This window comes from Pongo pygmaeus, chromosome 5 (genome assembly GCF_028885625.2).
Source record: "Pongo pygmaeus isolate AG05252 chromosome 5, NHGRI_mPonPyg2-v2.0_pri, whole genome shotgun sequence".
Lineage (NCBI taxonomy): Eukaryota > Metazoa > Chordata > Mammalia > Primates > Hominidae > Pongo > Pongo pygmaeus.
In genome coordinates this window covers 7,216,008-7,226,742 of record NC_072378.2, presented here as the reverse complement: position 1 = coordinate 7,226,742, position 10,735 = coordinate 7,216,008, and positions in this window count along the sequence as shown.

The window sequence follows — 10,735 nt, the reverse complement described above, 5'->3', positions numbered from 1 at the left end:
TCATCTGAAATGCCTCTTTCCTCTGTTTTATCTGACTTTTTAATGGCACTTAGCACATTCTTCCCTAAATTATAATGCAGGGGAGATAGTATGGAATAGGAAAAAGAGCACTCGACAGGGAATCATAAGATTCAGATTCAAACCCTGGCTCCTCCATAACATCTGTTTTAGGAAACTAAGTTCATAGTCACTCTAGTTTAAGAACAGTTACAGGACTGTGCTAATATTGTTTAAGGATATAAATGTTTTGTATATTGTGTTCTATCTTTCAAAGATTGTTAACATTCGCCTATATAAATGCAACTCTTTGTAAGAGTGAGCCGCCTATATAATTCAAATCTAGCAGATCCAGTCTGAAAAAAACTGCAAAGGACTTTGGGAATTAGTATGAATTATGATTGCACCTTAGGGGTAAGGTGTGAAACTGGACAAAGATCATCCTATATTTAGCAAGGTTAAATGTGCATGAAGAACAATTAGAATATATTTTTATAAAAGTCTAGTGAGCACAATATGGTAAAAATTCAACACTATAATACAGTGGAGGATTCTTATCATAAATGGGGCCAAGGGCCAAAGAAGGTGCTGGGAGAAGAGTTTTCAATTTTCAAAATTTCACAGCAAAGCTGCTCCACTGGGCATGTCTCCACTTGTTTGATGGGAGGATTTGATCCCCTAATGAAAGAGTGTTGGTAACTGGAAGAAGAGGCATAAAAACTATAGTACATAAATATACAAGTTATTACAACTAATAAATATATTTTATATACTCTTCCCTTTATTGAGGGATGATTTATGTGCTGTAAAATTCAACTATTTTAAGTATACAATTCAGCGATTTTTAGCAAATTTATACAGTCATGCAATAATCACCACAATCTAGTTTTAGAATATTTCCATCACCCCATCCCCGAATTTCCTCCATCCTATTTGCAGTCCATCACTGCTCCCACCCCATGTTTCCCAAGAATTCTGATCAATCTGCTTCCTGGGGAGCATGCAAGAGAAGGGTTAGTAGGACAAACTGTGATCAACTGCTGCATTTGAGCTTGAGGCATCGGGGCTACCACCTGGGAAAGTTTTAGTATTCTGCTGTCATCTCCTATGAACTATCTAGTTTTTGCAGGGGCGAGCTGGCAAATTAAACTGGGATTTAACACAGACCACCACCCCTTTGAAGGTGACACACACCTCTACCATTCCCCACTGATGTGATTGGTTTGTATTTTTAATTTTTAATTTTGGCTGGGGAGGGGAGTAGTGGTGGTATTCAATACTAAATGGCAACTGTGGTGGTGCTTCAGGGCTCTTTGTCATAGGAACCTGACTTCTGCTTCAGTTCTGGGATTGATAATTGGGTCAGGCCCAGTGGAGAAAGGGGAGCTGTCTAAATTCGTTCCTGCTGCTGTAACAAAATACCTGAGACTGGGTAACTTATAAAGAACAGAAATTTAGGCCGGGTGCAGTGGCTCACCCCTGTAATCCCAGCACTTTGGGAGGCCAAGGCAAGCAGATCACGAGGTCAAGAGATGGAGACCATCCTGGCCAACATGGTGAAACTGTCTCTACTAAAAATACACAAATTAGCTGGGCATGGTGGTGCACGCCTGTAGTCCCAGCTACTCGGGAGGCTGAGGCAGGAGAATTGCTTGAACCCGCGAGGCAGAGGTTGCAGTGAGCCAAGATTGAGCCACTGCATTCCAGCCTGGCTACAGAGCGAGACTCTGTCTCAAACAAACAAAAAAAGAACAGAAATTTATTTCTCACAGTCTCAGAGGTTAGAAATCTGAGATCGAGGTGCCAGTAGGTTCGGAGTCTGGTAAAGGCTGCTCTCTGCTTCCAAGAAAAGGTTGCTCTCTGCTTCCTTGTTGCTGTGGCCACCAGAGGTGATGGATGCTGTGTCCTCACATGGCAGAAAGAACGGCAGGTCAGGTGCAGTGGCTTGTGCCTGTAATCCCAGCACTTCAAGAGGCTGAGGTGGGTGGATCACTTGAGGTCAGGAGTTCAAGACTAGCATGGCCAACATGGTGAAACCTCATCTCTACTAAAAATACAACAATTAGCTGGCTATGGTGGCGCATGCCTGTAATTCCAGCTACTCGGGAGGCTGAGGCACAAGACACTTGAACCTGGGAGGCGGAGGTTGTGGTGAGCTGAGATCGTGCCACTGCACTCCAGCCTGGGTGACAGAGTGAGACTCTGTCTCAAAAAATAATAATAATACAAAATCAAGAATGGGGCCTAGGTAGTTCTCTCTAGAGCTTTTATATGGTTGCTAATCTCATTCATAAGGGCTCTGACTTCAAGACTTAATCACCTCCGAAAGGCTCCTCCTCTTATAATACTATCATGTGAATTTTAGGGGACACATTCAGACCACAGCAGTATGAAAACTTTTTATTGGGATGACTGCCCTCAGCCTCCTGGTTTTTCTTGATTTCTTTTTTTCTTTTTTCTTTTTTTTTTTTTTTTGAGATGGAGTCTTGCTCTGTCTCCAGGCTGGAGTGCAGTGGCACAATCTCAGCTCACTGCAACCTCTACCTCCTAGGTTCAAGCAATTCTCCTGCCTCAGCCTCCCGAGTAGCTGGGACTACAGGCACGTGCCACCACGCCCGGCTGATTTTTGTATGTTTAGTATAGAAGGAGTTTCACCATGTTGGCCAGGATGGTCTCGATCTCCTGACCTCGTGATCCACCTGCCTTGGCCTCCCAAAGTGCTGAGATTACAGATGTGAGCCACTGCGCCTGGCCTCTTGATTTATTTAATTGTATAAACTAAACAATGCTGTTGTTGAGTGCCCATCTGTCTTGCCTCTAGGAAGGTGTTTTATCGGCTGTTACCATAACTCTCTGCAGGTTACTCCCCTTGCCCGTTCCCCAGCCCCTCTCCCCTATTCTGACCCTGCAGAATTGTGAGCAGTGTGCCCACATTGTTGCTGACCATTAGGTGATGCCATCTGGCCTCCATTCCCATCCTTACTCCCACTGCTGTCAGTGCAGTTCCATAACAGCATCTCTTGCCCTGAGCCCAGACCTCCAGAGCACAGCTGACCAATGGTCTTCTCAGCCCCTCTCACCAGTGCATTTCTCATCGCTTTGGTAAATGGAGTGTCCTCTAAGGCCTCTTACAGAATAAAAGCAGGTGAGTTTCCCAGCCTTATGTAGTACAGTTATCCCTCAGTATCCGAGGGGGACCAGTTCCAAGACCCCCAATGTATACCCAAATCTGCGGGTTCTCAAGTTCCTTAAAATGACATATTATTTGGCCGGGCCCAGTGGCTCACGCCTGTAATCCCAGCACTTTGGGAGGCCGAGACAGGTCGATCACAAGGTCAGGAGATCAAGACCATTCTGGCTAACACGGTGAAACCCCATCTCTACTAAAAATACAAAAAATTAGGCAGGCATGGTGGTGGGTGCCTGTAGTCCCAGCTACTTGGGAGGCTGAGGCAGGAGAATGGGGTGAAACCTGGAGGCAGAGTTTGCAGTGAGCCAAGATGGTGCCACTGCACTCCAGCCTGGGCGACAGAGCGAGACTTCGTCTCAAAAAAAAAAAAAAATGACATACTATTTGCACATAACCTACACACACCCTTCCATATACTTTAAATCATGTCTAGATTACTTATAATATCTAACATAGCATCAATGCTATGTAAATTGTTATAATATACTTTTATTTGTATCTTTATTGTTGTGATTTTTATTTATTTTCCAATATTTTTGATCTGCAGTCAGTTGAATCCAAGAATACAGAACCTGTAGACACAGAGAGTAGACAGTGTGCCCATTCTAGCAGGCCTATATTTAGGTGCCAAGCAGAGAAGAAGGAGGGGTTGCTGAAGTGGAAGGAAAACCAGAAGCATGGATGTCAGTGAGCCTCGAGAAACAAGTGCTCAAGAATGAGAGGAGGAAAGGCTCACATGAGGGCCATTAGACCTAGCAAATTTTAGTGAAGTGTTAAAAATAAGAGCACAGTTGGAATAGACTAAGAAGAAAATGGAGGAGTAAAATACTGATGCTTTACTGTGTCAGGGAGCCGAGAAATTAGACTATTGCTGAAGGGGAACCAAGGCCAAGAGAGAGGTTTTTTTTTTTAAAGACAGGGAATATTATATTTGTCTGTTGATGTTCAAATAATGAATTAGAGAAGTAGAAATGTATTGTGAGGGAGAAAAGAGGGGGCTATTTTCAGAATCACATGTCCTTGAGCAGGAGATGGGATCTAAACCACAAATAGTGGTTGGCCTTTGATGGGCCTCTAAACATTGTTTTATTGTAACTGAAAGGACTGATGGCTCACACCTGTAATCCCAGCACTTTGGGAGGCCAAAGTGGGAGGATTGCTTGAGGCCAGGAGTTGGAGACCAGCCTGGACAACATAGCAAGACCCCATCTCTACAAAAAAAAATTAACTTGGAATGGTGGTGTGCCTGTAGTCTTAGCTACTTGGGAGGCTGAGGCAGGAGGATTGACTTGAACCCAGGAGTTCAAGGTTACAGTGAGCTATGATTGTTTCACTGCACTCCAGCCTGGAAGACACAGCCAGACCCAATCTCAAAAAAAAAAAAAAAAAAAAAAAAAAAGGAAGAGCCTGAGCATAAGGATGCAAGTAAGTGGGGGGTTTTGTGGTGACTGATCAGGTAGTTATGACTTCATCTGTTCTTTTCTATGAAGTATGGGCTGGGGAAGGACTGGAGGCCTTCCTAAGTGAGGAGGTGGGCTGGAGAGCCAGCACTCCCTTTAAAGTCGTTCTTATTTCTTGTTTCCTTTCCCATAGTGCCCTCTTTTCATAAGGATTATAAAGGAGTTTTTTTCCTTGGAGGTATAGTTCACAAAAGCTATTTTTTTTTTTTTTTTTTTTTTTTAGCCCTTGCTACATGAAAGAATGCTTAAGCGTTTGCTTATATATAATAAACATAATGTTTTTGAGGTTTTTTGCTCAATGTTTTTTCATTTCTTATTAGGTTTATAATCAAACTTGGGTTCAAATTTATGGAGGAAAGATGTGACTTGTAACAACACTATACCTTCATTGATTCAACAAATACTGAGTTCACAATGGGTATCAGGCACCCTTCTATAACATTAAGACACAAACTCCCTGGCCACAAGATGTTCACAGGTGACCAACAGGAGACAGGCTGAACTATACTGTGAGAAAAGATAACCAGTACTATGAACAAGAGGAGAACAGAGGGGAATGGAGAATGTGGGGGCAGGAGGGTTGGAATTTTAAAGCAGAGGTCAAGGTAAGCCTCACTGAGAAGGTGACAATTGAGCAAAGATTTAAAGGACATGAGCGGCCGGGCACAGTGTCTCACACCTGTAATCCCAGCACTTTGGGAGGCCGAGGCAGGGGGGGTGGGGGTGGATCACCTGAGGTTAGGAGTTCAAGACCAGCCTGACCAACATGGTGAAACCTCGTCTCTACTAAAAATACAAAAATTAACCGGGCGTGGTGATGGGTGCCTGTAATCCCAGCTACTCTGGAAGCTGAGACAGGAGAATCGCTTGAACCCAGAAGGCAGAGGTTGCCATGAGCCGAGATCGTGCCACTGCACTCCAACCTGGGTGACAGAGCAGGACTCCATCTGAAAAAAATAAAGGACATGAGGGAGTTTCTTGGCCACACAGTTACTTGGTGGGGGTATAAAAGAACAAACACTAGTACTTAACAAACACATTTGTGAGTGATGTGGAGGGAAATCTTAAGTAATCAAAGGGAAAGAATCCTCTGCTTTTACACATTCTAAGGGAATGAAATGACAGATGTGGAGAATCAACTACGGATTTGTCTGAGCTCTATGAAGGAGAGTCACCAGGATATGGAATATTCCCTGAAAAGAAATCCCTTCAAAGAGATTGGTGCAGACATGGGGAAAGATTTGGAAAGACTTAAATAAATTAGTAAATGGAATTCATAATTCCATAAATTAAGGATTGGAACCAAGTAGGGCAGAGAGCTCTGGGTGGGCACCAAGGAAAAGCTGCTTATTATGGGGAGAATGTGGATCACAGTGATGCAGAATTGGCGAGTGCACCGGTCAGGGCGAGCCCCTTACTTCCTTGATCACAGTTGTCATTTTTTAATACTAATTGGACAGTCACATAGGTCTTCTGTTTTCTGTTTACATGTTCTTATTTTCCCTAAATTCATCACATCAGTAACATCTAGAGTAGGCACACTTTATTTTTCCTGCTACACCAACAGTAGCTGGTTGTGTAAAATTCAAGTCCCAAGTAAAATCCGATAGTAATCGATTGATGACATCATCGTTGGAGTGGAAGTCACAGGTTAAGCCTAAACTAAATTACCCTTACATGTTCAGGCTATGCCTAAACATCTGAGAACCGGTGAGACAGACCTACTAGGAATCTCTTTACCATAAAGAATGAGACGTCGTCCCCTTCAGTAATCAGTCCTCTGAATGGGGAAAGCAAGCCAGTAAGATACGGTGGTGCCGTGATGGAGAGCAGGTGTGATTTTGAGTATAGCATGAGGTCTGTAACTTCACCATCTATTACGGTCCCCATCAATTGTTTCTGGTGTTAGGAGAGAGTAGCAAGTTAAACAGAAAGATGTATTTGTCAAAACACCTGTCAGACATCAACAAGCTCAGAGCAGGTCTCATTTGAAACTCATGAAAGGGTGCCTCGAAGTAGGGGAGGGAGATTATGCTGAGTCAGTGGAGAACTCTGCAAGGTACAGTCACCTCAAAGCAGGGACAGTGGCCCTGGTAGCTCTGAGAGCTCTGACAGCGTGCTGGCAGCCCTTGCTCGCTCTCGGGGCCTCCTCGGCCTTGGCGCCCACTCTGGCAGCGCTCGAGGAGCTGTTCAGCCCACCGCTGCACTGTGGGAGCCCCTGTCTGAGCTGGCCAAGGCCGGAGCCTGCTCCCTCAGCTGGCGGGGAGGTGTGGAGGGAGAGGCGCGGGCGGGAACCGGGGCTGCCCGCGGCGCTTGCGGGCCAGCGCGAGTTCCGGGTGGGCGTGTGCTCGTCGGCCCCACACTCGGAGCGGCCAGCCGGCCCGGGCAGTGAGGGGCTTAGCACCTGGGCCAGCAGCTGCTGTGCTCGATTTCTCACTGGGCCTTAGCTGCCTCCCCGCGGGGCAAGGCTCGGGACCTGCAGCCCACCATGCCTGGGCCTCCCCGGAGCGCCACCCCCTGCTCCACAGCGCCCAGTCCCATCGACCACCCAAGGGCTGGAGTGCAGGCGCACCACAGGGGACTCCCAGGCAGCTCCAACTGCCGCCCTGGTGCGGGATCCATTGGGTGAAACCAGCTGGGCTCCTGAGTCTGGTGGAGACTTGGAGAATCTTTCTGTCTAGCTAAGGGATTATAAACACACCTATCAGCACTCTGTATCGAACTCAAGGTTTATAAACACACCAATCAGCACCCTGTGTCTAGCTTAGCGTTTGTGAATGCACCAACTGGCACTCTTTATCTAGCTAATCTGGTGGGGATTTGGAGAATGTCTAGCTAAGGGATTGCGAATGCACCAATTGGCAGTCTAACTCAAGGTTTGCAAATGCACCAATCAGCACTGTATCTAGCTCAGGGTTTGTAAACACACCAATTGACACTCTGTATACAGCTAATCTAGTGGGGACATGGAGAACTTTGTGCCTAGCTCAGGGATTGTAAACACACCAACCAGCAGGATGTGGGTGGGGCCAGGTAAGAAGAAAAGCAGGCTGCCTTTACCAGCGGCGACCTACTCAGGTCCCATTCCACTGTGTCCGGAATTAGGGGGGCCTCATTGGTCTGACTTCAAGAATTAAAGCTGCGGACCCTCACGGTTAATGTTACAGTTCTTAAAGAGGGTGTGTCCGGAGTTTCTTCCTTCTGGTGGGCTTGATGATCTCACTAGCTCAAGAGTGAAGCTGCAGACCTTCACAGTGAGCCTTACACCTCTTAAGGTAGCATGTCTGGAATTATTCATTCTTCCTGGTGCGTTCGTGATCTCCTTGGCTTCAAGAGTGAAACTGCAGACCTTCACAGTGAAGTACTACAACTCATAAAGGTAGCGTGAACCCAAAGAGCAAAAGAACAAAGCTTTCACAGCACGAAAGGAGACTGGAGCAGGTTAACACTACCACGCTCGGGCAGCCTGCTTTTATTCTCTTATCTGGCCCCACCCACATCCTGCTGATTGGTAGAGCGAGTGGCCTGTTTTGACAGGGTGCTGATTGGTGTGTTTACAATCCCTGAGCTAGACACAAAGGTTCTCCATGTCCCCACTAGATTAGCTAGATACAGAGTGTGGACACAAAGGTTCTCCAAGGCTCCACCAGAGTAGCTATATACAGAGTGTTGATTGGTGCATTCACAAACCCTGAGCTAAACACAGGGTGCTGATTGGTGTTTATAATCCCTGAGCTAGACATAAAGGTTCTCCACATCTCCACCAGACTCAGGAGCCCAGCTGGCTTCACCTAGTGGATCCCGCACCGGGGCAGCAGGTGGAGCTGCCTGCCAGTCCCACACCGTGCGCCTGCACTCCTCGGCCCTTGGGTGGTCAATGGGACTGGGTGCCGTGGAGCAGGGGGCAGCGCTGGTCAGGGAGACTCCGGCCGCACAGAAGCCCATGGGATGGGGGAGGCTTAGGCATGGTGGGCTGCAGGTCCCGAACACTGCCCCGCGGGAAGGCAGCTAAGGCCCACCGAGAAATCGAGCACAGCAGCTGCTGACCCAGGTGCTAAGCCCCTCACTGCCCCTGGCCCCGCCCGGCTGGCCACTCTGAGTGCGGGGCCCACCAAGCCCACACCCACCCAGAACTTGCCCTGGCCCGCAAGCACCGCGCGCAGCCCCGGTTCCCGCCCGCCTGCGCCTCTCTCTCCACACCTCCCCGCAAGCTGAGGGAGCTGGCTCCGGCCTTGGCCAGCCCCGAAAGGGGCTCCCACAGCGCAGCGGTGGGCTGAAGAGCTTCTCAAGTGCCACCAAAGTGGGAGCCCAGGCAGAGTAGGCGCCGAGAGCGAGCGAGAGCTCTGAGTACTGCCAGCATGCTGTCACCTCTCAGAAGCTTTGTTTTTTGCAATAAATCTTGCTGCCGCTCACTGCCTTTATGAGCTGTAACACTCACCGCGAAGGTCTGCAGCTTCACTCCTAAAGCCAGCGAGACTGAACCCACCAGGAGGAATGAACAACTCCAGACGTGCCACCTTAAGAGCTGTAACACTCACTGCGATGGTCTAGTAGCTTCACTCCTGAGCCAGTGAGACCACGAACCCACCAGAAGGAAGAAACTCGGAACACACCGAACATCATGAAGGAACAAACTCTGGACTTTAAGAACTGTAACACTCAGCACGAGGGTCTGCAGTTTCATTCTTAAAGTCAGTGAGACCAAGAACCCTATTCCAGACACAGCTCTGACATAGAGTGGCAACACTGGTAGCATGCACAGGAGCAGAGGCAGCAGCAAAGTGAGAGGAGGCCCTCCACTTATGCTGGGCACCCTAGTAGCAGCAGCAACACAGCAGCGGTGCCACTGGTGGCCTGGCAGAGTGGAATTGGGTTGATTCAGCCCAGCACCATCAGGCTGTGACTTTAGCAGACTGTGGGTAGTGGTGGCAGTGGGTCCAAGCTGCATTTACAGCTCCCAGGACAAGGAGACCTGAAGCAGAAACAATGCAGGAGTAGAACAGCAGATGTCCTAGGCCAGTAGTGTATGGAATCTGGAACCAGATAGCCTTCTTCAAAGCTTGCATCTGCCATTTGCTAGCTTTTTGAAGCCTTGAGTAAATTACTAACCTCTCTGGGTCTGTTTTCTCCTCAGTAAATAATATCCAGCTTATAGAGATGTTTAGAAAATTAAATGAAAAAGCACAGTTCTAAGGAGGTGATTGACAATAGTAAGCATACGATTTACTTCCTCATCTTTATGACATCTCACACTGGTCCAGTCCAAGATTACTTAATATTCAGATTAATTTCATGAACTGCTATATTACTCCAGCAACTCAAATCCAAAATAGATGAAAAGGAAACTAAAGAAAACTGGACAGCCATTGCTGCACCTATTGTATAGTTACAAATGCTGACTACATACCAAAACACTGTTTAGGTGACTTATAATTCTGGAATGTCACATACGAATTTAAGAATTGCTGGCCAGGCGCAGTGGCTCACACCTGTAATCCCAGCACTTTGAGAGGCCCAAGCGGGTGGATAACCTGAGGTCAGGAGTTCGAGATTAGTCTGTCCAACATGGTGAAACCCCCGTCTCTAGTAAAAACACAAAAATTAGCTGGGCGTGGTGGTGTGCGCCTGTAGTCCCAGCTGCTTAGGAGGTTGAGGCAGGACAATCACTTGAACCCGGGAGGCGGAGGTTGCAGTGAACAGAGATGGTGCCACGGAACTCCGGCCTGGGCGACAGAGCAAGACTTCGTCTCAAAAAAAAATAATAATAATTTAACAATTGTCACTACTTAACCATGGAAGAGGGTGTGGGCAGACAGGGGACAAAGATTTTCCACTGTATATTTTCATGGTTTTTCCTTTGAACAATGTCCTCTCTTCCAACAAAATTTTTTGCTTTTAAGTGCCACATAAAGGCAGCTCATGTTCTTTAGATCGCCGTTATCAAGAGGATCGTCATTCAAATAAAGTAACCACCGACAATGCTAATTAATTGGGAGTAAAGAACTCGGCGGAAAGAACGGCTAACCGCAAGCTGCCGGCTCCCAACTGCGGCGGAAGGCGGACTCTCGCGGGAGCCACAGAGAGGCCA